Below are 23,152 nucleotides of genomic sequence, written 5' to 3'. Positions count from 1 at the left end.
AATAACTTCTGTGAAGCAAAAAATTTCAGAATCATAGAAACACTCATTTGTAGTGATCCAAGAACATATTAAAGGGGTTTTTTATGTAGTTCATACCCTTTTCTAGAAAAAGTTAGCACCATGCAGAGGGTTTGTGTTCCTGTGGTGGCTTTTAGCATGTACATAGAAAGGCTTTTGCACACACAGTGTGTTTCTATTTGGAGTGTCTCACACTGTTAAACTGACTTTAAAAAAGGAAAAAAATCAGGACTTAAGATCCTGTCTCAAGCTGAAGCCTTGTTGGGCTTGGGGGTCTATAACAGTCAATAGAATGGCTTGGGTTAATTTCATCTTTTTAGATAGTTACGGTATGAAAATGAGTGTGAGTAGTTTGAGAACACCTGGGAGGTGATGATACAGTTTGTACTTGGCAGCTCTGTTCTTTGTGGAAAGTAACTTCACCCAGATTCAAGAAATTTCTAGGATTTCCTGCATTGCTGAGTGAAATTTAATCTGTGCATGTCTATTCATGCTCATGCAAAAGAGTTCAGTACTCTAAAAGTATAGTATGTTGGCAGGATAATCTGTTGTCCAGGTTCCTATGAGAATACCTTGCAGTACACCAGATGGCTAGAAAGGAAAGGCTTTCCTTTAGCAGAGGAAAATCTTTCTTCCTACAGCCTGGGTAAAAATGCTGCCTTCCTTGTGAGGATCTAAATTTTGTGGTAGTTGCAGCATTTTTTCTGCAGCTTCATCTTAATTGAAACAGCTGTGCTGAAGATTTAAACAAAGTGGTAGTTTTTAAGTTTCTAGCAAGTGGGTTTACTAAGACCTAGGGTTTCCAGTTTTTGGAGATCTAAAGAAAAGGTGAGATATATTGCTCTTTTCATCATACTGATTTATGATTTTCACTTAAGCTGTACTGAGCCTCTGCGAGCACATGACTTTAGGAACTCTCTGCTTTACTGAAAAAAGAGTAACTGTCTAAAAGTTAAATGTTGGCATTTCCTACTTCTATAGGAAAATAAAGATTAAATACACTTTCATGCAGTCTTAACAGACTTATCTGGAAATGCAAGGATGTATGGTGTGGTTTTTTTTGTTTGCATTTTTGGGGTATTTTTTTACTGTTTGGCTGCTGGTGGGAATACTTTTGAATGTAGAAGTATTTATATTCATGCTTATAAATGGTGGTAATATGCCAGGATCAAATTCCCAGCTATTGTAAATCAATATATTTCCAATGTATTGTTGAGAGGGTAAATTTTGTGTGAAATGAGGAGCCAGCCCCTAATTGCAACAATTTTCCAACATATAATCCACTAGTGCTTCAGTAAATATGCAGCTTTTTGCCTCAGTGCATTTCACTGGCCTGTGTATATAGATTTAAATAGGAGAGAATGGCCTAAGGAACAAATACCTTGTCATTATCATATGTGTTTTGCCTTTGCTAAGGGAACATTACCAGAAAAGCTAAAGTAGCTCCTCTAGAATGACTGTGTTTACACTATTATACAGCATGTTTTTATCCTAAATCCTTCATTGCTAATTGTGGTATGTGCATAAAGATTACTTGTTTATCTGAGGCAAGGCTAATACAAATAATGCTGAGAAAAAGTAGAACTGACGTTCTGAAAAGCTTTTCCTATTTTTTTTATTTAGTCAGAGGACTTTTCCTAAGGAAATACAATGACGTGCATTGTGTTTGAAAATACTGGGAATACATTTGATAGTTACCAACTATTGGAACAGACTGTCTTGGCTAATCTGGATTTTGGCTGTTTTCTGAAAAGAAAAGCCACTTGAACAGTTCAGGGATCATGGCTGAGGAAAAGAATCTTTCCTAATGTTTAAGACTTGTCAAATATTTGCCCTTTAAATAAAAACAGTATCCTTTTTACTTTGCAAAGTGGTCTTGCTGCTTCATGCAGAGTTAACCTTTGCTACTAGGGGTTTAGGCACAGCTATTAGGAGGATTCCTGCAGCAGGTGTGAAACTAATAGGGTAGTATTGTGATTTAAAATCAATAAAATAGTAGGAAGAAGCTGTGGTCTCCAAAGCCATAGGTCTACAAAGGTCTCTCACATGGAGAAGGAAGGCTAAAGAAAACAATTAAGCCAAATGCCAGTGTGAAAAGGAAGCATTGCACTGTGAGATAATAAACTGTGTGTATAGGAGGAACACTGACAATTGTGCTGCAAGCAGAGTTTGTAGAAATGAGGTGAATACATCTTTAGATGCCTGAGCTAAGTGGAGCCTGTCTAGGTGGACAAGATGATGACACTGCAACAGAGATTGTTTTTTAGGATGAGGCAGCACCACAAAACCAGGCTGGAGAGGAAGAGGGGTTCATACAAGCAGGCAGTGAAACCTTGAGAAGCATTTGGACAACCCTCTCAGGCACATGGTGTGATTCTTGGGGTGTCCTGTGCAGGGCCAGGAGTTGGACTTTGGTGATTCTTGTGGGTCCTTTCTAACTCAGGACATTCTATGATTCTATGCCTATATACATATGTTTGTATGTGTAAATTGATGGTGGTTTTTTAGCTTAGCCAGTTATGCAGGAAGGTGTGTGGTGATGCAGTTTCTCTTAAAGCACAGTTGAAGTGTATGAAATCCCCTAGACTTCTCCTTCTCTTGCAGTGTGCTGTGTGTTACCAGAGGCCTTCAGCCTGAGGGGATACAGTTTAGTGATTTGGAAGTTTGGAGCCAGTTGTTTTTATGTGTCTAACACCTCCTGCCTAATGAGGTATTTTTTCTGGTCCATTATTTTAGAAATGCATCTGGGTTTGGTTGCTCTCAACAGTATGGGGCATTTTTAGACCTTTTTCTTTGAGATAAACACCACTCAATTCCTCTATTAAAAACAAACAAAAAGAAATGTTAGTTTACAGAATTCTTTGGCACTTCAGTGCATTGAAGAAAAATGAAGAATAACCTTTTGAATAGCTTTAAGACTTCCAGGCAATTTCTTCTTACCTTAAAATTTAACTTTGTATTGTTTGAGCCTTCTGTAATATTCCTGCATTGTGTTCTGATAAGTTGTCTGCCTCAGAATACATGAAAGAAATATTTGCTGACCCTTTAAAGAAAGGTACAGTTTACTCATTAGAAAATACAGTGAATATGCATGTGAAGAAGAATCATTACATTTCTTTTGAGTATCTCAGCCTTTTTCATGTCTTTTATTACTAGAACCCTTACCAGCTAGCAGGGTCATGGTTTTCTTAGTTTTCTCTTTTAAACCAATTTTTTTTTGCTCCTGCAAGTAGCCCAATTCTGCATACTTCACACTATTTATTTGTGTTTGAGCAGAGTAAGGAATTCCCCTTTTACCATTGCTAGCCAGCTCAAGAAGATGTTCCTGTGGCCATTACTGTGCTTTGAGGAAGCCATCCTTGTAGAGCAACCAGCTCTCATAGACCCCTTTGCCCTGTAGGGCTGTCTCTAAGCAGATTCTAGAAAAAGGTGAAATCTGTTATTTTGAAAGTCCAGGGTTGTATTTCTACTGTCCCTCCCTCTTAACTCTATCAAAATCTTAAATTCCCCTGTGTTATGGTGGAGATGCTGGTCTATTGTAATCCCAGTAAGAGAGGCATGCTGTAAATTGTAATTTAAAGTGCTGCTTCTTTATTATTAACTTTAATAAGGTAAAAATGGAATGGGTAATCTTACATTTCTTTTGATGCTGGGAATCTTGAGTTGTGCAGCATCAAAATGGCCTCTGATCAGAGTGCAGCATATTGTGCAGACCAGTCTGTAAGAAGGGTATTTTCATTATTTTCATTTTTCAAGCTATTACAGGATTCTTTTAAAAGAAAACTTCTAATCAATTCTGTTGTCAAACAGAAGGGTGTTCTCAGGAGAACTTCATGATACATCACTAGATAAAGGCAAGGCCACTCAGGTTATGTAGCTTTGGAGTGGGACCTGCTTGCAGGCTCCTCAGGTACAATGGCCTGGCTGAGTTTGTCCTGCAGTCCAGGCAGCTGAGCCTGGGCCACCCCAGGTAAACTCTGATGGGAATCACTAATTCTTTCATGTACAGTGGTCTTCTGGTCAGGGTGCATACCCATTGCCTCTGAGGTTATCATCAGCCTTTCCATTCCTGTTGGTTTATTGATCAGTGTCAAGCAATTGCCTTCTCCATTTCCCAAAAATCTGATTGTCTCCATCATTTTGTATTACCCTTGCAGCAGATGCTGGTATGCTCTAAGTCCTCTGTGAAAACTGGACTTTGTTGTAAGGCTTCCCTTAAAAGGGCTTTATCTATTTTGCTCTCTTCACAAGGTGCTTTGAAGCAGGTGTTCCCCCTGATGTAACCTGTGGTGTTCTGTCTTCTAATCCACATTGCAAAAACTTTTGACTTCTCTCTTAGCTATTTCAAAGCAAATGTACATGCATTCAAGCATCCCTCTCCTTTGCAAGGATCTCCTTGCCTTCTTAGGATATTTGAAGGAAGATGAGCTGTGTCTGTTTTGGCAGTGCTCTGGTCACACAAGCTATTCCAGTACATTTCCTGTAATCCTAAAGAGTGGTTTAATCATCTATGATGACAGGTAGCTCAGATAATGCAGAATTCTAGAGCTGTGCACTGATCCCTAGTTCCTCCTGTTTTTTCCTTGCAAATTTTATGTGCAGGCACCTGGGCTGGGTCATACCACTTCCTTAGAGCAAACGAGAACTTCATACTCATAGAAAATCTGGGTTTTCTCTATTATTGTCATAAAAGCAGAGTTCTGAATCTCCCTGGTGGATGTTAGAATTCCTTCTCTGACTCTTGTATCTGCTGATGTTATTAACACCTTCTTACTTTAAATCTACTAACCATTTCTATGTTGTTGAGTTCCCCTTCAGTGTCAAAATTAAAAGGTATGTGTACTTGTTTGTAAAAGTTGCAGGTTTTTCAGTGTGTTGTATATTTTCATGCACTTGCTTTAGATTTGGCTCTGAAAGTTCCTTAGCTCCCCAACACGTGTCAAGCAAAGTGCTTGGACTGAAGAACAGTCACTGCAGTTTAACTTTTATTTTATGGTATTATCTTTTGTACTGAAAAGGGTACAGCTCTTTCTTGTTCTACTTTGGATTTGACTGATTTGACAGTAGTTCCTGTTTTGTTGATTGAGAAATTAAATAATGAGTAAATGAAAAATCTGAGTTCTCAAAATGAGAGCAGATTGCTGCCTGTGTTTTTTCCCCTCAATGCTACAGTCTCTCGTATGGTGGAGGTAGTATGAACTGATTTCAGATTTTGGCTGCTGAGCTGAAGAACAGACTAGCACTGCCTGGTGTTTGAACCCTGTGAAACTAGCTGTGCTGATCTCTTGTTTTCTGGGTTTTGGCGTTTGTATTTCACTAAAATTTCTGTAATACTGTGAGTTAAGGAGAGGTATTTCTATCTTGTCAGAAGTAGGTATTAGGTACAATATTGCTATTCAACATTTTAATGATTTATCTGAAGGTAAATGTAAAAGTGCTGCTGTTAAAAGTAAAGGAAAACAGACTGCAGTGGTAAGCATTCAGTATTACATGGCAAGTGATTCCATTCAGGGAAAGCATATTTTAAATATTTTTTTTTTTTATGCAATTGACTTTCAAAATTAAAAACTTCCAGCAAAATTTTAATGATGTAAGGATCATTTTATAATTTCAGAGTAAAGCTGAAAACTGAATAAAGCACAGACTTCTTCCAGTCTAATTCCTGCACCTGGGGAACACTCACCCCATGCTCCAGCACAGGCTGGGGGCTTACCTGCTGGAAAGCAGCTCTCTGGAGGAGAGCCTGGGGAGACTACGGGTGGATAACAAGCTGTGAATGAGCAAGCAGTGCCCTGGGGCCAAGAAGAGCAATGGGATCCTGGGGGCATTAGGGAGAGCATTGCCAGCAGGTCAGGAGGTGATCTTGCCCCTCCACTCAGCCCAGTGAGGTGTGTCTGCAGTGCTGTGTCCAGTTCTGGGCACCTCAGGACAACAGAGACATGGGGGTCCTGGAGTAGGTCCAGTGCAGGTCAGCAAATATGATTAAGGGATTGGAGCATCTCTCTTTAGAGGAAAGGTTGAGGGAGCTGGGCCTGTTCAGCCTTGAGAAGAGACAGCTGGGAAGGGACCTCATCAATGTCTGTAAGTATCTGAAGGGAGGTGACAGAGGATGGATCCAGGCTCTTCTCAGTGATGCTGAGCAATAGGACCAGAGACAGAATCTGATGCACTGGAAATTCCACCTGAATGTGAGGAAGAACTTCTGTACTGTGTGTGTGACTGAGCACTGAATGAGTTGGCCAGAGAGGGTGTGGAGTCCCCCTCACTGGAGATACTCAAGAACCATCTGGACACAATCCTGTGCCGTGTGCTCTAGGATGACCCTGCTTGAGCAGGGAAGTTGGGCCCATGACTCACTGTGGTCCCTTCCAACCTGCCCCACTCTGTGATTCTGTGATGTACACTAAAATGGCTATTTTGGGCCAGATGATTTCAGCCAGCTCAGTATCTTAAAAGTGATTTTGTTAGAGGTAAACAACAGATTAACAACAGGGCTGGTAGGATGTGATACACCCCACAGTATTCACAGGGTCTAATTCATACAGTGCTACTGGAAAGTCATTATCATCAGAATATTCTAGCACAAATTATGTCAGCAGTGTATTTTTTTAATTACCTTACCTGTGCCTAAAACCATCTAGTCTATGTCTTCTACTTGCCAGTGTCTACTGTTTAAAAGTATTAATTGATGTTTCTGTATGCTGTGTATTCTGTCCTTAAGCATTTTTTAATATATCGCCAATTTATATACAACTATCCTTTACCTAAAACCAAGTAAAAATACAGTGCCAATTTGTATTGGTTAATGTCTAAGATCTGACATACTCTCTCATTGTTATTATTGCTGTTTCATTGCCCCTATTTGGTTACATCCTCAGATTTTTTGCTGATTTTTTCTTTGATTTTTGTATGTAATTAAAAGCAGTATGCTAATTTTCTCAGTTAATCAAATGTGGTTTGGCTCTGTGGCAAGATTTTTGGTTTTAATTGTTGCCAAGGTAAAATCGCTGTGCAGCATATTGTTTTCTTTCAGTAATGGCAGCTTACCCTGTGGAAGATTATTGCATTAATGCTGTTGTTCCTCAGGCTAAAGCATCATATCACTGATGGTGTTTTGTGCCAAAACTTGTTTGAAACACATACAATGAACATGAGACTTTATGGAGCTTCTGAATAAATGGAGTGTGCCAGTACTGAATGTTTGCAGTAGTCAAAGTTGAGATCAGTCCTACATATTGTGTGAGCAAAGTAGAGCTATTAGAGCTGGAGTGCTGAAAGTCATATTAACTCTTTAATAAGCACTTGCTCTTCAACTTCACTATGAGGCAGTGAATAACCTTTTGAATTCCTTACAGAATTCTGTTGTGAATTGTTAGATGCAGGGTATTTGATTCATGGACTTCCAGACTCTACTTCCGTGGTGTTCCCTTGAGTGCAGCAGTGAGAGGGAAGTTTGGCTAGTGTGGATTCACTTCAGTTACTGCTTTCCTATACATATAGGTGACATATAATGAATGTCTGTAACTGCTCACTGTGCAGGGTAGATGTGAATGTGGTATTTATAGTTTTTAAAGCTTTCATTTTTCATTGATGCTTTGTGACATTTGTTTTACCTGAACCTGAGCCTCTACCATAGTCCTCTCGGTTCTCTGTGGAAGAGGGAAACAGACAATCAGATTAGCATGATAATAATGTGTTTTAAATATCATTGGTGTCAATAAAGTCCAGACTTACATACATGTAAGTGGAAAGTTCCTATGTGTACTGTTACTGCTCCAAAAATCAGACAGTTGTGCAGAGTGGAGCATAGAAACTTACGTTGCTGCGTTCCCACAGCTTGAGCAGACCACTACTAATTCAGTCTCCCCTCTTACCCCCAAGGTGGGCTGTAATCTTTTCTGTGTCACAGTATTGCTGCCTTTTGTTTCTTTTCCTCAAATTCTTATTCCCAAGTGTCTCTTTCTTCAATTATTTTTAAAGACTTGTTTCAAAATACATTCTTGATAAAAACCATTAAAGCACTAATTTTGAGGAAACTATCAGATTCTAAAATGACTTACCCACACTAGTGGAAAAAAATAGATCTCTGTTTGGCATTGTCCTAATTTCCTCAAAATCTGAGTCCTGGGATTAACTGAAGTAAACATTTGCTTTCACACTTTCAAGGCTATGTAGGATGAGAGGATGAAGTAAGGTAGTCCCAGATCTTTTTTTCATTGCTTTTATTGTTTTCTCTCTGCTACTTCTGCTATGCATTGCTAAGATATGTTCTGTTTCAAGGTTTTATTTAATTTTATTTTATATAAAACCTTGCTATCTTTATCAGTCACGTACAATGATTTCTTTAAGAGGACCTGGCCAGGGTTCAATGAAGTGGGCGTGAATGCATTTCTAAGTGCATTAAATTACCAGAGGGTATGGCATGAACTTGTATAAAGGAGGTTTAGGTTGAATATTAGGAAAAGGATGGTAGGGCACTGGAGCAGGCTCCCCAGGGCAGTGGTCACAGCTCCAAGTCTGACAAGAGTTCAACAGGTATTTGGACAACACTCTCAGGAACATGGTGTGGTTCTTGGAGTGTCCTGTGAGTGTCCAGGAGTTGGGCTTGAGGATCCTTGTGGATCTTCTAGCTAAAGATATTCTATGATTGTATGAAATGTAATGTTTTTTGTTACTAACATTAGTCAGTTTGTAGCCATATCAATGGAATGGTGCTGCTTTGATGTCTGCTGTTGTGCTGTGTTGTTTCCCTTTGAGTCTTTTTTGAAAATCCAGACTTGTGTTTGAAAGGTACTCCATTCTAGGGTACTCCAATCCCTTACCTCCTCCTTTGTGCTTGTCATGTTATGAGTCCTGCTCAGATATGGGTGGTATTCAGTGCCAAAAATTCTCATTCCATCCCTCCTTTGTTCCCAAAGGCTAATATTTAGAAATGGAAGGTGCAGGGCAAAGATAAGAAAGAGCTTTGAGAGTGGAGAAACCAACTTGCTGTGGAAGGGGATACTAAGACTTCTTTTTTCAGATGTGTTCAATTTAAAGCAGTACAGTGCAAGAGTGTTTGCTCTCAGTACCACAAATTAGGATGGTTTAAGTTGGTTTGTCCATTATAACATTTCATGCATCACGAAGCTGGCGTGCAGAGACTCCTGATGCTGCAGAAGATCTTTAAAACAAGAAGGATGAGAGAGACAAACAGGGGATTACCCTTGTACTTCAGTAATGCAGGTAGCTGAAAGAAGCATAGAAACCTGAGTTAAACATGAGAGTGATTCATCTCGTTTTGGAAGGATATGTGAAATGTATTATTGATGGTTTTCAATTTATATTAAGTCAAAGATCAGCAATTTGTTGATGTCAGAGTATCTCAGAACAGTATTTCTTTTAGTCAGACAGTTTCTTCCAGCTGGTCACACTAATGGCTCTGGATTAACCAGACATCTTTTGCACTTTTCCATTTGTTTCTTAAAGAAATGGAATGTATTTTTGATAGCGTTTTACATAATGTGTTATATGAATTCTTGCTGTGAGTTCTGGTGTTGCTAAAGTGAAAGGTTACTGCTTATGCCGCAAATAACAGCTTTGCTTGGAATATTGCCAGTAAACAAACAAGCCCCTTAGTAGTTGCTGCAAACTCCATCTGCAAAGGGATTATATATCATTACACTTGTAATAATACAGGAATTTTATGCAGACCTGCAGCAGTGTGTTCTGTGGTTTCCCTTAATGGCTTTTAATTGCAAACAGCTTGTAGTGCTGTATCTCATTTTAAGGTCCTCGTACGTGAAATCTTATTTATAAGTGTGGATGTGATGAGCACTCAAAGTAAGACTATCCATACAAATTACTTTTTCTTGCAAAAAGTTGAAAATGCTATGCTGGAAATTAAAGCTTAGGAGCATGACTGCAGTATTTCTTAGAAGTAGCAGCAGGATGAATCTAAGTAGAGGAGAATTAGAGACCTGATGTAGGGTCTTGGATCATTAGGGAAGTAGCGGTGCAAGCAAGGGAATTTATAGCTAATGAAAATTAATATATGGGAGAGGGAACAGCATATGGCTAATTATAGGACTACATCTGTAGTAGTATGAACTTGGTTGAATACTGGATTGCAATCTGGTCTTGTCATCAAATTGCAAATTACTGTGTAGCATGACTGATGCAAAGAAAATTGTATTTCTAAATTTTTGAAGCTAATTGTTTTCCTGGGAGGGATTCTTGTGGATTTCTTAAACTTTTCTAGGACATGGGAGCAGCTCTTAGAGCACTAGGTTAATAATTGATTTCTGGATGCCACTGAAATAAAGCATAGCTCAGTATTTCAAAAGATCATTCATACAGATTATCAACTGTACCATGGTAAAAATGGGTCTGGAATCATCTGGCTGGTTTTCAAAATTATTTGTAGCAACCAAGTTGACCTAAAATTTTAATACACTAAAATGTCTTGAATATACCCATTCACATTACCTTATTTTCTTTTTTTTTTTGGTGAATTTAAAGTGGGTTTTTTTTTTAAATTCAGGAGTCTTGAAAAATGAGCATTTGACAGTATAGGTAAAACATTGGCAATAACAGTGAAAACTTTCCTATCATTTCACTTTTTCTGAAAACTATAGGCTCTTCTTGGCAAATGTATTTTTTCATCTGTAAAGATTACAGTGTGTTTTATATAGTAAGTTGTCCTTCTGAATGCCCTGGTTAAAGCAATTTAAATTTCCTTCACTTCTGTATAATTCCTTACTGGTGCAATAGCTTCCTAAAATATAAAAAACTTTCTGTTATTTTTGAATAAAAATTACTGGAATTTTTAACTTCTTTAGAAGTATAGGAGTGTTAATTCTTATTCAAAGCCTGGATAACAATAAATGGCAAGAAACTAGTTTCCATTTATACCATTACATTACAGCTGTTAAAATTTGTACAAATGTGTAAAATCTTGTGCAAAAAACTTAGTAATTGTACTTACCATATGTGGCATTTGATCACAGCTAAAAGCCTAAGTGAGGGACTAGGCAAACCTGACATCAGAGTATAGTGATCAAGAAATTTTGGATACAGTGGGAGACCAGGCTGAGCTCTTGAAGAGAGGCCTTTTTTTGCTAAGACTGCTTTGTGCTCAATCTTTATTCAACCAATAACAGTTCTTAAATGTTTGCACAGAACTGGAGTGATTATATATGCTATCTATGCCTTATACATGCCTTACAGTTTTGAAACTCTTCAAAACATATACTTTTTGCTGTGTGTAGCTGCACCTGCCCCTGGACAATAAAGCCTGATGAGTCTGCTGCTTGCTTTTTTTCAAGAATAGTCCAATTGCATACTAGCTTCTCCTTTTCTAACATATATCTATTTAAGCTGCTTCTGGTTTAAGATGAAAACTAAAACATCCTCTGGATTTATAAAATATTTGCATTTTTAGTATCCCTGATTTATTTTAGTTTAAATTGCTAAATTAGACCAATCTTCGTGCAAGTTCCTTTTAAGCCCTAACACCTTAGAACAGAATGTCTTTACTTTGCTTATGAAAAATCACCCACTTTATCCAATTTTATTTTCACTTTTTCAGATGTGTAGGAAAGTGAGGATTTGTTTCTGAACAGCACAGGTAACTCTTTGTTGGAAACAGATACCAGCATTTCTCTCCAATTATATTGTTGTTTGCACCTTAAAAACTTTGATGAGACATCTTCTATTTTTTCCTCCATGTGAAGACTAATTTCTGTGCAGTACTAGGGTGTAGAAAGATTAGTATAATGAAGTTCAGTGTCAGTCTTGCATAAAGGGAGGGTGAGTATTTGCAGGTCAAGTGAAATGACTGTACTCATGGATGCCCATTCCTTCATGGTTTCATTCCCTTGTACCCTTGTACCCACATGCTTAGAAGTATCAAGGGATGTGTGTGTGCCCATGGGAGGTGTCTGATTTGGCAGTATTTCTAGTGTGCAGGATGGAGGACAAGGGCAAGGAGCTTTTAAGTCCCCACTTCATCTCTGAAGTTCTACTGGGTGGTGATGACAAACTAGTTCTGACATCTTTTGTGTTTATGTTATGTTATGTTATGTTATGTTGTCTGTTGTTATGGGATGGTCCTTAGCTTCGATCTTGCTTACTTCAACTTCCATGGATCTGTTTGTGCTTTTCCCTGTTTGGAGTTTGTGTTTGAAAAGTAAGTTTATAACCTGTTTCCCTGATGGGCTAACAGAAGATAGGCTCATATGTTATAAGCTTGTGGCCATCCTGCTGTAGTTGGGATGCAGGGTCTGCTTGTGAGTCAGCTGTGCTGCAACTTTCTGCACTTAGCATAATGTTTTACTCCATTTTAGTATTGAAGCACCATCCCATGAACAGTATTCTTGGTTATCAGCACTGTTTTTTCTTGAAACCTTGTGCAGTTTCTTCTCATGCTTGTGCATGCCTGTGTGTGCACTCAGTGCTTCCCCCAATGTCCTATTTGTACTTACCCTGATCTGTTAACACTTCTGCAGCAGAAACAAGATGCCTATGTTCTCTGAAACGATGGTTGTTCTGTTTTCAGTTTTTGGTATAGAATTGTATTGCCTTATCAAACTCCCCTAATTTTGCAGTCCAGAAAGAATTCTTATAGTATTGAGAACTCCTTCCCAAATGTGTATTATGAAGCATATTTTTCATACAGTTCTAATAACAGAAGATTACCACAGATTCCAGTGTGCTGAAAATTATTTGCAAAGCAATTTTCTTAGACTTAACTTTTGCTGAACAGGATTACCATCATTATCGATTCTCATTTGGGTTGTAGATGTGATGTAGGTTTTTTTTATTTTTTTTTTTAATTGGTGTTTTCAGGTACGACAGAGGTAGGTGACATTTTTATGTGTAATCATGCACTGAGATGTGGAAAGATGAAATTCTGTAGGACTTAAAAAATTTGACTGGTTACACCTACCTCTTGACAGTATGTATCTTGACCAGGAGGCAAGCTATCTTCTTGAAATCAATTAACATTTCCAACAGAGATGGAGTAATGCCATGTTTATGCACAGAAATATGTTGCAGGCAATGCCATCTGCAGAGCAGAGCTGACTAGCTGCTGCTTCTACAGGATCAAGTTTCCTGTGACTGTTTGTGTGAAAAACTCATCCGAGTGGTGCCTACCTTTTTTTTTCCCCTCAAAGCATCAGCCAGTGAAGAATGGTGTTAAGAAACACATACAAGATAGTATCTGATGGAACTGCACCCTGGGCTCTGAACCTGCTCTAATTTTGTAAGTCCTTCCTGCTTCCACTGCCATAAATGTTGTTGTAGTGCTAAGAAATTATTTGGGGAGCAAAAATGAAACAGTAGGGTCTACTCCAGTGAGTTTTAGAAAGGCTACACGTAGGCCAAACAATATCCATCCCATGGGCTCTAGCAGGTTTGGAAAAAACAATGTGAGGCAGTGGCATTTCCCCTCAGAAATTCTGGGGTGCAGTGCCCCCTTCCTCAAGTTCCTCAGGTAACATAAAAGAGACTGCAGACCAGATGCCTAGAGGATGTCAGTATCAGAGACACAAATCGAGGGTGATCAGCCTGTCTGTAGCATTTCTTAGTTTCTATTCAGTAGGGTTCTCCATGAAACGGATGCTATTTAATAAATATTACTGAAGATGAGCTTCTTCTGTTGCTTTACCAGGATCTTTCCGATTACACGTGCACACATGTACAGAGTGTGTGTACACACACATATCTGTTTAGTTAATGAGTTACAGCAAAGTGGTCTCTTCTGGTCAGTTTTAGAAAATGCTACTAGCCCATTCCTTCTGTTGCTTCTTAGCAGATTTTTGTATGTACTAGTTAGCACACTGTTATGCTGGTCTTTTTCACTTTTATGGATATAAGGAGAACTGAACGCTTGCGCCTTAGTATAAAATATGAATGGCAATAAATCTGTTGTTTTATCAAAGTATTTAGCTGGCATGTACAAGGCTTTAACGAAAATATGAATAAAAATTTCACAGCCGAAGTCTTGTGATTATGTTTTCTCAGCTTTCACTTGTCTCTTCATCTGAAGACCGTTTTTCAGGAACTTTCTGAAAATTTATCCTCATTGCTAAACTGTCTTGTGTTTCTTTCCTAAATATGTTTGTGTGAAGGAAGACAATCTTTTACCACTTCTGAGCTATTAAAAGAAAAGTGAAAATGAAAGGTCTGTTTAGTTTTATAGCTCTGTATCTACAGTAAACAATGAGTCCCAGAATTTTTCAATGGGAGAACATGCTTTTTCTGGACATATCTGGCTAGGAATCAAATTATGAGAACATAGTTTATTCTTGCAAAGAATAAATATGTGGAAAGACAAAAGTAAAGGAAAAATCAGGCACAGGGATCTCTTATCTAGGGATTTGTTTGAGGTTTTTCTCTTGATTTTTAGAGTGGGATAGGTTAACAATTAACGTTCTTCAAGGCCACCATTTTTTTGAAGAGGTGGTGATAGTTGACTATTCAGACAGTACTACCTGAATGAAACGTGTGTGATGAGACTAATGCTTTTTTCTTTTTTTTTTAAATTAGGGTTTAACTGCATTTACAGTAACTCATAATTCATTTGCTAACTTTTTTATATATTACTAGATATCTAGAGCAATTGCTAAATAATTTTATACTGCAATGTTGTGGTTTTTTTTAACAAAAAGAAGTCACACCCAGAATCATGTTATGATGAAACCAAGTCAGATTTAGCACATTCAAGCGCAAATGCTAGTCAGAAAACTGCTGTTAGAGCTAATGTTTACTCTCTCTGCCACCAGAAGGCTTGTTACTATATCAGTTTAGAAAGGACAGAAGGCACCCTTCCTCTGAAGAAGCTTTGTTTTCCATATCTGTATCTAGTTTAGACCAAGTACTGCAATAAAGCTCCAAGCTTACTTGTACAGGTTTAGCTTTTGGATTTTTGCAGTAATCTTAATCAAATCTGAAGTAGCAGTACTGTTACTAAACATTAATGGGAAATTTTGCTTAGTAGAAGGTTCAAAACCTTTACTCCACAAAGGATCCTAAAGCTTTTTCAATTGTTCTTTTTCTTTCACCTCTCTTTAAATGAACCTTTATAGTGCCTGGGAACTGAGAGAAATATGGCTTTAGGAGATCAATATATGACATATATTCTAAATCCATATTTTTCTTATGACAACCTCTCATGTTAAATATTTGAGCTCTTGCTTGAGGATCTGATCTGAAGCATTCTTCTGGAAGCTTAACATAAGGAGAAAAGCTACTTCTAATGGGGCCTTATTTGCAAGTTATTTAAAGCTTTATTGATCTCAGGTAGTACCTTTAATTATACCAGAGAAAGGAAATGCAAAGCTCATAGCAGGAATATTTATAGCTTCATGAAGATGCTCACCAGTGAACATATACTTTATTCTCTAATATGCAGGTGAAAGAAGAAGCATGAGCTTCATAAATTCTGGTCTTGCTGCTAGCTATGCCAGATTGCTTTGTGGGATGTGAGAATTGACGCTGCACAGTTACGTTGGCAATGGAGATGTTCTTACTTCAGTAGCACAGTTTGGAATACTTTATTTGTGTTTCTAGCATGTGAATTACAAATACAATCCAATGCACTGTGATGATCTTAATGTAGCAATGGAACACAAAGAATAATGATCCAGAGGAAGTAAAATCCCTGAGGTTACTAGACTTGATAAGATTTTTAAAATGTACCTTAAAAAACATGTGCATGCATATAAGTTTGTGCATGCAAAAATAAAACATACAGACAGAAGGGCTGCAAAGTTAAGTAACTTGGGTGGAATTAATCTCACCCACTGTTTCAGTGCTTAGGTCTTGCATAACCAATCTCCCAAGTTTATATAAGTTGAGAGAGTCCAAAATCTGTAAAGCAACTTCTGCCATCTGGAAATTATTAAAATCAGTAACCTTCTGGCCAAATCTTCTCTCCCTCCCCTGCTTTTACTAACTGTGGGGAAAGCCTTGACAATTCACACTGAATATCTAATTCATAGCTGGCTAAAGCTAGATGAGATAGCCTCTTACTTAGGAAATATTTGTAGTTTTATGTAGATTCATTGAGGCTTTTTAAACACAGAATATAATTGTTCTCAGTTTAAATTTAGTCTTGGAGGTTGCTATTTTAGGCCTGGAGAAGGGCTTCAGTTTCTTTTGCGTTCACCAGTATTTCTAATGAAAGAATGCTACCTTTTCCCCTCAAATACTGCCTTGCTTATATACACTGCAATAAACTTATTTTTTTTTCCCCCCATAATTTTCTAGACTTCTCAAATACAAAATTCATCATGAAACACCATATGGGTACCCACGCAGTTGTCACACAGCTGTCAGCTTCTAGTATTTGAGATGGCTTAGCTAGTAACCTGTTGCCTTCATCCCCCGTGCATACCAGAACACTGTGGAATGAGACTTATCTGTGGTTTTAGTGGGTTTGCAGCTATTTCTGAATTCTCACCATTCCTCTGCTTTCAGTTAAATTGGGTTCCACTAAAATTTTAGATGTTCACAGATTAATTTATTTGTTATGCTGGTTTTAACTTAAACTTCTGAGTCAAGGTACCTTACCCCAGTTCTCTTTTCCAGTCTGTTTTCAGGCTGCATTTGTGTGCCTTCTTTTCCCAGTTTCTTCAGCCTGTGTATTCGCTGGCCGTTAGCTCTTCACTCTGCACTTTTTTATCCTTTCTCCTCACATAATGTTTCCAGTGTTTATGATAATAAACTTGGTGAGATCAAGACACTTTTTCTTCCCCTTTTTCCAAGAAGTATTTGTTTGTCATGTTTGGGCAAACTTTAACAGTGAACTTAAATTCTGCATGGTTATCCCTTTTTTTCCTCCTGGCTCAAAAGTACAAGCATTGTGTGCAAGATCTAAAAGTGCAATGTGTTAATCTTATTGATAGGGGCAGTTCTTTCTAGAAGAGCTTTTTTCAGTCTTCCCAGAACTTCTGTGATGTTTAGACTTTTTTCTCCTTATTGAAATATAAGTGAAAATATGCTCTTCTAGCCATGACTTTTTAGATGCTGAAGAAACTGTCTAAAATAAGTCCATAAACTCTCTTTCTCAATTTAGCTCCAAAGATGAAATTTCGTCTGTAGAAAGTGCTATTTTTATCAAAACTTAGCTGCCATTTCTTCTTCATCTGTTAGTAGTAGCAGAAGTCTTCTTGGATGCAGGGTCCTTTATTTCCACATGTATGTTCTGCTTCTCAAGTTAGCTAAATTACCATGCAGTTTGTGTAGAGGCAGCCCTCCCATTCCTCCAACCTCTGCAGCAGTGATCAGGAGGTGTTTAAGGTATGAATTTTGCCTGCTGTCTTTCTTTCAAGCGGTTTGGAATGAATTTTAATTCTTAATGCTGTTCTATGAAGAAAAGAAAATCTCTAAGAGGAATGCACTTTTAAAAGCTTGACAGAGAAAAATCACAGTTTTCTTAGGAGGCAAGAACTTTTTTCCTATTATCCAAAGTGCACTGTCTGTATAATCCCAGACAACAGAAGCATTTCTTTTTCTGCAAACCTGGATGCAGAAACTTGGAGAAGAAATGAAGGTGTCCACTGAAATATACATCAATATACAGATTGGAAAAAAATTTTCGTATTTAATTTGCTTTGGTAAGAGTGTAATGTCAGCAAAAATGTTTCTTGATGGAAAAATAACCTAGAGAGCAAGATGTCTTGTAAATGCCACAAAGTCATTAAGGGCAGAGGGTGGTGTTGTTTTCTTTCTGTAATACTGTTGCCCATTGTGAACTGAGGCTTGAAAATACAAGTGGCATTTCCTGTCCAAATTTATCCTTCCCTGGAGAACAACACAAAAAATATTCTCGTTAAAGATGTGGAATACGTGAAAGCAGTGTGTTTGTGAGCCTTAGGTGCTGCTTGAGGAGAAAGAAGACACTGTATGATGGAGAGGACATGGAATGAGAGATTCTTAGAGTTAATGCAGACATCTATGAAATGTTCCATAGCCAAACCTAACAATGAGCTGACACCAGAACACCAAAGGTATTGGTTACATTTGGTAACACGTTTTACATACCAAATTGCATGAAGAAGACAGTCTTACACTATTTTGTGTGCCCAAAATGTGAGGGGAAAAGGTTTTCAGTTTAAAACTTTCTTTCTTTCTTTTTTTTTAATTGGAGGCGCCAAAAATACAAGTTCTGATCTTTGGGATTCTAGACAAGAAGACCATTGTAGCTTAGTCTTTCCCCCGGATGTGGAGAGCTAACCATTACTAGCAAATTAATGTGTCAATACCTTGCCACTTGCTTTTGCTCCAGACAGATCTGGAATGGCTGCTTGGTGTCTGAATCAGCAGTTGCCACCTCTGGTGGTTTAAGGCTTACTGCAGAATACAGAGAAGTTGTTGCTGCCATTTGCACATGAGAGGTGTTAAAGTAAGGGCAAACCTTGTCTGTACTATTACAGAATGTAAATGACAGTAGCTGCTGCTATGTTTGGGTGTTTTTCCTTCAGCACTGAGAGATACCTTTTTTTTTTTTTTCTAAGATAGTGCTAAACCAAGTAAACTAAGTTTGAGAAATCCTGTTGTAGCTTGCACACTAAAACAAATTTAGTTGGTATGTAAAAATTGTTAACATAGAATTAATACCGATGGATGGGTGGATGAATACAGACATTTCAGGAAAGATTGGCTCAAAAGAAAAAGGAGTGAAGTTTCCATTTGTGGGAAAGAGTGTCTCAGATATTTTCTGGGGTGGTATGACGGCGTACCTGTAAGGGAAAGGTAGATCATCACAGGTGGATGACAGTGTGGTTGAGACCCTATGGTTCAGAGTTAGAGGTGAGACAGAAACTGTGACATTATACTGGGACTATGTTGTAGACCACCTGATCAAAGTGAAGAAATGGGCAAAGTCTTCTTTAAACAGTTGATGAAGTTTCTGACACACTTGTTTTTCAGGGGGGGAACTCTGACCCTTGTTTTCAGGGGGGACTTCCCTGGCATTTCCTGGGCAGGCAGTGTGGTGGGGTATAAACATTCCTAGAGATTTCTGGAGGGTGTCAGGGAAGATTTCTTGAATCAAGTGATGGAAGGACCAGCCAGATTATTATAATAATTGGCTACAGTGTTTGCAAAATAGTGGAGTTCAAGATCGTGAGTATATTGAGGAGAAAATATTAAGAGAGTACAGACCTTGAACAAAAAGTATTAAAAATATTGGTAGATGGACATTTCACGGGATGCAGTTCTAAAAAACCTCTCTGCCAATCCCATGTGAGTGTTGTAGATACCTAAGGAACCTTAAATGCCACTAGATGCCCATGTTTAGGCTACGGAATCATGCCTTGAATGACTGGTCAATGGGGTGCTCTTAGAGGCTTCAACACACAACTCACATACAGGTATCTGAGTTCAGATGTCTTAATCTGAAATTGAATTCCATCTGAAGAGTTTCAGCCTCAGGAACCTGCTTGACAAGTTTGCCTTTGGTTCACAGTAGGTCTTGTTTTACAAATTAAAGAAAATGCCTGTCAGATGGTTAATGAGAAAAAAGACAAAACCCCAAAAATCTAAAATGTGAAAGTACCAGATAAAAAATAAATTGTATCCAGTGCAGAAGTAAAGATTTCAAAACTAAAGCTTGAGGTGTAATAAACTTCAGACATTCAGCCAATCATGCTGAAACTATTTTGACTCTCAGACTTAGGATAACAACACTGAGGACTTTGGCACTGATATATTTAAAAAAAAAAAACAACCAACCAACCAAAATAAGTATTTTACAATGAGTTCTACCTACTGTTGAGTTACCAGGTGCCCAGGAAAGGAGTATTGCATTATAAGAACGAAAAATTAGGAAGTACAGTTTAATTATAAACATCTTGTTGACCTCTGCATTTATGGAGTCAGTGATATTTTAAAGGAAGCCATGAAGGTAGTACAGTTTGCCTTTCTACATTTTCTACTTTGTTATCACTTGTATACCAAGTGTCAGGATTATACTATAAAAAGTAATTAAATAATGCTGGTGTCTGCCAATGCAGTATTATTCTGTTTATAAATAGCTTTCATTTTCCCAGTTTCCAGTGTTAACAGACCAAAACAATCCCCAGACAAATAGAACTGGAAGAAGACTGAGGTTTGAAACTGAAATTACTATTATTGACATTTCAGTATCAGAAGAATTTTATAGACATTTACTGAATTTTGTTTCTGTTTTACATTCATGCTTTGGATTAAACAATACTGTCAAATTGTAAAATTATATGGATTGGTGCTACAACAGAATGAAATGAGACACAGATAATTTTAAAAATTGCTACAACAGTACTAGTTTATAATAAAAAGCTAGAATAGCTATATTTATAGTATTTTAAAGCTGGTTTTCATTCCAGATCCTTTTCATCACATTATTGTACACATTCTTTGGGGATACATATTTACTTTCTTGCTTGGAGAAAATGGTGAATAAATATGGAAAATCTGCTTGGAACAACGGAAGTTCCAATACTAACCACTATTATCAGCACAATAGTTAGTAGAAAATACTGAGTAGGTTCACTTCCTTTCAAGTGTTCTTTTCAGGGTAGTGTTTGCACCTTAAATTAGAAGTCTGCAAGTTCTTGAAGAATGTAGAATGCGTGCTTTGTAGTGCACTCCTTAGGATTCAGGTGTGCCTCTTTGTAACTGCTCAAAGCAAAATCAGCTACAGCAGGTTCTCCAAATCTTGACCTGGTGGATTTTGAATACCTCGAAGGCTGTTCAGAACCTCCCTAGCGATGGGGACATTCAAAACTGGCACATGTGCCTTCCAGCCCCCACAGTTTACTGTGAGCCTGTAAACTTCTTGCAGTCTGGAGAGTTTCTGGCTCCAGCGTCAGTGTCACTTGAGCTGCCACTGCAGGCTGGAGCCCCAGCACAGGAGCACATGGAGGCAGATGGGCCAGCATTTGGCTTACAGATTTCTCTGATAACTGGATGAGAAATGCCTGCTGCTTATGACTCTTTTATGCTACACTTGATTTAAAATGAATTAGATTGGTAATGCAAGCATTTGCTCGTGACATCTGAACAAACAGTACAGTTGTTGCAAGTGTTGCTGAAGGACATAGATAAAGAAATCAGAGAAACTTTTCAATCTGCTTGCATTTTTTTTTAAAGCCTCTTTCCATCATTACATGCACTTACTGGTCATTTCCTGTCAAACTTGTAGCTCAAGGTTTCAACCTTTTCTTGTGCTTCTTTCCCCAGTGGAATAGCTGAGCTTATATAGCTGTTTCCCTTGATTAGAGTGGTTTAAGCTTTCCCTTGTCCTTTTTTATTCCCTGAACCAGGAGACAGTGTAGCCACCTTCCTTAAAATGGCATGTCAAGTATAAAACTCTCTGTTCCATTAGGAGTCTTCCCCTGCACTTCGATGGTTAGTAAATAACATTCTGCTTTCAAGAGATAAAAAAATTGATTAGTGGTGATTCACTCTAGGCACTTCTTCTCAAGGAAACTCTAGCACATATGTGTTGGAAAAAATTCTAAGCAATTTCCCAGTAAGTAAAGGCATTGTGATAACTCAGACATATTGTTCTGTTATTATTTACCAAAGACTCTGTCTCTTCCTAAAAATAAATAGGACTTTCAGGTTAGGAAGTAATTTCCTGAAAGTTCTCCTATGCTAAGAGTTATATTGCTTAGATAAACTATGTGTGGGGGTTTTAGCTGAAAAACAGAAGCATTGCAATTTTATCAAGGGAGAAGTATAAGACTGAAACAGTAAAGTGCCTCTTGAGGAAAACTCTCCAAAGTTTTTTAGGTGTGGAAGACAGAGTGTGCTACAACTTACACTTCATATTGTTAAACTGTTTGAAAAAAAGAAATTGAATCCATCATCTTACACATCTTTCTACAGAGACCATTTTAAGATACTCCGCTAGATTTTGAAAGTAATTGCCAGCAAAATTGCCAGCATGTATTATCAGAAGTCATGAGAAGACAGGAAGCTGTGTTCTAGTCTGTTAGTACAGCCCAAAGCTGGAAGTGTTTTAAGGCAGAATGGAAATGGAGTCAAGACAGTGTCTGGGCAATACCTTAGGACCTGACATAATTGCAGGTAACAATGCCTGTGACCCCTCCAAATGTGCATCACTTGGCTGAGTTTAAAAGCTTTCATAATGACAAATGTTACATTTGTGATACATTGATCAGTACTAAATAAAATGCTAATATTTTCTGTTCTTGTTTTGAGAGTAACCTTGAAAAATTACTTGGCTGTTTTTTTTTTTTTAAAGTTTCATTTTAAGGAGCTTGTGAAAAATACTTTAGCATCTTGTAATGGTTTTCTGGGCTTTTGTTGCCTTGTGGCTGATTGCTTAATGTTCTGTGATTTTGCTAGAACCAAGATTATTGAAAAATCTAAATTATTGAATAAATTTGATTTTTGAAAGTTCTAAATACTTCAGCATTGTAGAACATAATGTTTATGCAAGTCAAAGTAAAACTGCTACTTTGTTCTGAAAAGATATTAGCCATTGGATATGTGTGGCTGAGTTTTGTTGATTTTTTTAATGTGTGTCTTTGTTATGGAAAACTAAATTGTATAAATGCAATAATGGACTGATGAGGATCAAATCAGTTTCTTGCTCACTTCTAAATTATTTTTATCACACATAAATATTCTCTATGAATAGAGAATGTGATTAACTTTTTCTAAAGGCATTTGAGTTTGGGCCTTACAGCCTCACACTTGTACAGATGAAAATCATGAGCCAATCACAGAACACGCCATATCATATTTTAATGTGTCAATATATCAGCATAAAACCCTGATGTGATGTGTGAGACAGTGCTTGAGCAGCACCACCTGAGTAAAGGCAGCAATATGCTGCTTTTGCATGGGGTGGACTCAGTATTGACTACTGCTATCTCTGCTCATGTTTGTTGATATTTATAAACATTTGTTCTTTCAGTTGCTTAAAAATTCCATGCTTGAGAAATTCGAGTAATCGTATAGGGTGAGGCAGTAAAATTATAGGTGAATGATGTAACTTTCAGAAGGTTGGAATCTTATCTATTTTTCAGGAATCTTGTTGTGTACCTCTTCTTTGTTTCAGATTTTCCATGACATGCAAAAGAAAAAGGAAGAAAAGTCCTAACAGAAACCTTTGAAATAAAATAGGAACAAA

At 37.7% G+C, this 23,152-nt stretch overlaps 1 protein-coding gene across 4 annotated transcripts in view; it reads left to right on the top strand.

Moving 5' to 3' along the window:
- CDKL5 (cyclin dependent kinase like 5) overlaps positions 1-23,152 on the top strand; it is a 144,700-nt gene that overhangs the window by 50,233 nt on the left and 71,315 nt on the right. The gene's annotated exons all lie outside the window — the stretch shown is intronic.

The sequence above is a fragment of the Lichenostomus cassidix genome, chromosome 1, assembly GCF_008360975.1.
Source record: "Lichenostomus cassidix isolate B80296 chromosome 1, HeHo_3.0, whole genome shotgun sequence".
Classification (NCBI taxonomy): Eukaryota; Metazoa; Chordata; class Aves; order Passeriformes; family Meliphagidae; genus Lichenostomus; species Lichenostomus cassidix.
This window is presented reverse-complemented; position numbering and strand designations above follow the sequence as displayed.